Source organism: Frankliniella occidentalis, unplaced genomic scaffold (assembly GCF_000697945.3).
Source record: "Frankliniella occidentalis isolate FOCC.00 unplaced genomic scaffold, Focc_3.1 Scaffold2, whole genome shotgun sequence".
In the NCBI taxonomy this organism is placed as follows: Eukaryota; Metazoa; Arthropoda; class Insecta; order Thysanoptera; family Thripidae; genus Frankliniella; species Frankliniella occidentalis.
Genome location: NW_026267132.1, coordinates 1,779,339 through 1,783,995, shown reverse-complemented (window position 1 = coordinate 1,783,995; position 4,657 = coordinate 1,779,339). Strand labels below are relative to the sequence as shown.

Here is a 4,657-nt window from a genome sequence, read left to right as displayed (position 1 = left end):
CCCCCGCCGCCCCCGGCCCCGCACGACCAATCATCGTCCGGCCTTTTTCCCCGCGGCCACGTGGATTGGAGGGCAGCCTCGCGTGGAAATCATCGGGCCGTGCGCGCCGCAGGTGTACAGATAAAAACACGTACGGGGATTGTCTGGTGGCGAGTCGAAAGTAATAATATTCAACCGCGAAGCGCGCGGATATTTAAAACGTCAAATGGTTCCGTGTGCCTGAGGAGGATCATTCCTTGATCGGCACTTGGAGACACGTACCCCTGGGGACACAAACCGGCACGTGGACGGCAGACGGGCCGCCACCTCCGCAAGGCACGCGTGGTGCAGGAGGGAACCGGAGGGAACCAGCCTCCGTAATCACTTTGACCCCGTCGGGCCCGCGTGCCGCCGAGTTGTACACCCGCCCCGCCCCGCCCCGCCGCGACGCCTCCTCCTAAGTCAGGGTCGTGAGTCTGACTCGAGTCAGCTGTTTGGAGTTCGTGAACCATCCCGTATCCCCGCCCCTCATCCTTGCCCTGCCCCAGCCAAGGAACTTGGCTACTGTGTTAAACGCATTCAAAAGTATACCCCGCCGGCCCTCCGCCGCCGCCGCCACCCCCGCCCGCCGCCGCCGCCCCTCCACCTCCACGACTGAAAGTTTCAATGTTTTGACTGGCCGCAAAGTTCGCCGTCCTCAAACTAGAACCACGAGAGTAAAGTTTTTCGCGGCGGGCAAGAAGAACATTTATCTCGGCCAAGTCGTCAAGGTCAATGACCCACCCCGCGAATATTAAGAGTGTTTCCATTGCCGGGCTGCCGTGCCGAATTCGGCCGCCGCCGCCGCCGCCGCCCGCCGTCGCGCGCCCTTCCGAACTTCGCTGCTTCACGACGTGGGGGTGGGGGAGGACCAGGGGGGGTTGTCCCGGTGCCCTACAAGTTGTCGCGACCCTGGCCCCGGCGCCGGCACGGCGGGGTGGCGGTCAAGAAGCCAACTTGCGACTCAAACTTGGCCAGACAGCCATTTCCCTCCCCGGCGTTGCCGCCGCCGCCCGGACCGGCCGCCAGGCTGGCCATCGGCGAGCGCGCGCGGCGCGGGGGGACGCGGGCGACCCCTACGACGCCGATGCCGGTGTTGTTGTGAGCCGCGGTTACCCTCGCCGTACCACACCGTGCACTCCACGGGCACCGCCACAGGCACCGCCACGGGCAGGCGGGCGGGCACTTCACCGGGGCCGGGGCCCTACACTCGACGCGGTCGCGCTCGCCACGCGCGCCGCGCTGACATGCGATCCTCTCATTAACTCCGGGTAACAGTTGTCACCGCCACGCCGCAAACGCGCCGCCGCACGAGCACTTCAACACCTCGGACCCTCTCCTTGTTTTTATACATTTCTGGGAAACCACTTTACTGTTTCACCCTCCGCCACACCACCGGGCAGGACGCGAGGGACAAGGCGGCGCGGACGTGCGCGGCGGCAGTAGCAGGGCTCGCCTCCATCGCAGAGTCCCTCGCCGTCACCGAGGCGGAGGTCCGCGAGCCGCGGCCGGAACCCATCCACGGCGCGAGCGTTTCAGCAGCGAGCCGCCTCAAGCCGCCGCGCCCCGCCCCGCTCCACTAATGTCATTATATCATTTGGAAGTTTCGTGCACGGCTTGGCGTGGCTCGGCGCGCTCTCCGTGCCCGGCGCCAGCACCTACCTCCTACCTACCCGCCCGGCGGCGGGGGCGGGCGGTTGGTACCCCTGGCGCCGCGCGCCCGCCGCACTGCCCGTTGTCATGGCAGTGCTGGTACCGCTGGGTGCGTGCTCGCGTGTTCCTCGGCGGCTTTCTATTCCCGACTGGAGAGCCCCTCCAGCAGCATGCCAGCATGCCCCCCCCCCCACCCCCGCGCACTCCGTTTTCACTTTCGTGCCAATGAGTGTTGCCGAGCGCCGTGTGCGGGGCGGGGCGGGCTGAGGGGGTTGAGGGATGTGGCGGCCGTACCCAGCACCTCCAGCACTGCCTGTTTCCCGCCTCTTCTTAACCCTTTACCCACCCCCACTCGCAGAGGGAAAGGGGAGGGGGTGGCTTCAGACCTATTTCCGACACCTTATCTCCGGCCATCAAACGCCACTTAACACGACCGGTGCGCGCCCGTCCGCCCCACCTACCCCTTCAATCCCTGCCCCCCCCCTCTCCCGCCCCTAAACTCAACTCAAAGTCCGCCCGCCCCCAGGGGGGTAGCTTTGTTTGCCAATCAGTACGGTACGCGGGGCACACACGCGCGGGTCGCCAAACTGGACGGGACTTTGAGGAGGGAAGGAAAAAGGAAACGGGAGGGAAAAATAAAAGGTGGGCGATGAAGACGGAGGATTCTGTAGACACGGCCCACGGCTATTACATGTAGGGCACTACACTGGAGGGGCGAGTGCGTCCGGAGCGTCCGGGACGAGTATCAATTGCGTGCGTTGGTCTTATCTGAGGCGCGCCATCGGCCCCCGGCGAGGTCTAAAGCCATAAGCAGTTCTGTCCGGGAGGCGGCGGGGGCGGCGCGGGGTCTGGCGGCGGTGCTATCTGCAGGAGGCAGTGCGCGGCGCGCGGGGCGCAGGAGCCCGCCTTGGCTTACCTTACTTAAACCTGCACTTTAATCCTGGATTTACAATGGCCTGCTGCTCCTTGGAACTTGGCGCCTTTATCTTGTGACCCATGCACTGCTGCGTACAGCCCGCGCCGCCCCCGCCCCCACCACACCCCCGCGGTCTGAGCGTGTGCGTGTGCGGACAACACTGTTCACTCGCTGGCGGGGTGGTCCCAACAAACTGCGATCAGCTCCCTCACGCCCCCCGCCAGCCTTCGGCTGTGTGAGGACAGCTGCGGCAGCCCCTGGCGCGTGGGGTTGCCGCCGAGGCCGTGCTCGTGCGTCTCGTCCATACGCTCCTCCCTCGCCCGGCCTCGGCCCCGGCCACGTCCTTGGCGGTCAGCCCCCGAGGCCGGCGGGGCTGACTGGCTGCTGTGTGGAGGTCGAACGGTCCCGGCCAGCCGGTCTGGTCCGGTCACGTCCGGCAGCGCCTCTTCTAATTAACGTCCTTTCGGGTCTCATTGGCCATCAGTCGGTGGCGCAGCCCGGCGCAGGCCGGCCAATACAAGCAATCAGCACTGCGAGCGAGGGGACGGCTCACGGCTCGGCGCTGGCAGCCCCGCGGCCGGGCGGCCCGGCCGGCTGACAAGGGTTGGAGGGCCGTCCCGGTGCCGGCCCGGGGACCCGCACACCCGGGGACACCCCCGACCGCACGTCCGCGCGCAGAGCCGCCGCCGAGGGGCTCAAGTGGTGCCACAGCGTGTGCTGCTCGAACCTAGCCGCGGCCACCTTGGGCCTGGTCGGTCTGTCTGTCTGTCTGTCTGTCTGTCTGTCTGTCTGTCTGAGCGCCCGTCCGTCCGTCCGTCCGTCCGTCACCCCACCCCTCAGCGTCTTGGGATTGACAGATGCACCTGGCTGATGGAATGCTCTCCCACCTTTCCCGCCCGGGCCGGGGCGCGCGCGCCCCCTGAGTGCGTCCACTAGCGGCAGGCCCAGGTCCACTCTCCGCCCGGAATCGATGGGTGTTTAAATATTTACCGCCATTTGTAAGGGAGAGTAGGGGGAGGGGCAGAGGGAGCGGGAGAATGAGGGAGAGGGAGGGAGAGAGACAGAGACAGAGAGAGTGACGAGAAAGAGAGAAGAATGAAGGAGCACCGCATGGCCGTGCTCCTCGGGCCCCTGACGTGAACACGGCGCAGAGCCGTCTGGACGAACGGACCGGGACGGACACAGCTGGTCCCGGTCCCAGTCTCGAGACCCAAGGAGGAAGAAGCAGCAGCCGTCACCGTCATTTACTTCGGCAGCGCGGCAAAGCAGAGCTACAGTAACCTATAGAAATTCCCTTTCAAAATGTAACCCTCTTAGCTTGCAACTCTTTTCGCCAATAGCAAAATTAATCATTCTTATTTTTCTTATTTTTTTACCGAATTTGACGAGGCGTTTTTCCGCTGGTCCGACCCGACCAAGTTTGTAATTGATCAAATATGCCACTCCTTCCCTCCCTGCTCGCCTCTCCCCTGGCTGCACCTTGTTACCCCCGCCCCCTCTTCCCCCAACCCCCATCTCCTTCCATCCGCCTCAATTGCTCAACGCAAAAACGTGGCGCGGCGCGCAGGGAAGGCCGAGGTATGATATACGTCCTCTGAGGAAAAAGGTCGCCTTCCCCGGCCCCGCCGCGCGCCGCAACCCCGCCGCGCCGTTCCCCTTTCCCTTTTCCAGACACCCCCGGCGACAAAACAGGGATAATTTAAAAGGAATCAGAACCTTGGCCTCGCCTTGCCTCGCCCCGCCGCGCCCCGCACTTTGTCAGGCGGGGGTGGCGCGGCGGGGCGCGGGAGGCCCTGGTTGCCCCCCGGACGAAGCGAGCCTCGAAAAAACGATCGTTCAGCGACCAATAAAGCAAAAGGGTTGACACCGCAGTGCTGCCGAGATGACACAGTGCCCCCCTCCCTCTCCCCCGTGAAAGGGTTAAGGGCGATGCAGACTGCTGTAAGCCTCACTTAGGCCCTTACTCAGTCTCTCTCCCTCGCCGCGCGCGGCGCGGAGGGCTCCACCGGAGGGTGGGGGGTGGACCCTCGGAGCAGCCGACGAGATCCCCGCCACCTCTTGGCATTGCGC

At 65.1% G+C, this 4,657-nt stretch overlaps 1 protein-coding gene across 6 annotated transcripts in view; it reads right to left on the bottom strand.

Moving 5' to 3' along the window:
• LOC113205939 (transcriptional activator MN1-like) overlaps positions 1–4,657 on the bottom strand; it is a 195,614-nt gene that overhangs the window by 17,188 nt on the left and 173,769 nt on the right. The window lies entirely within an intron of this gene.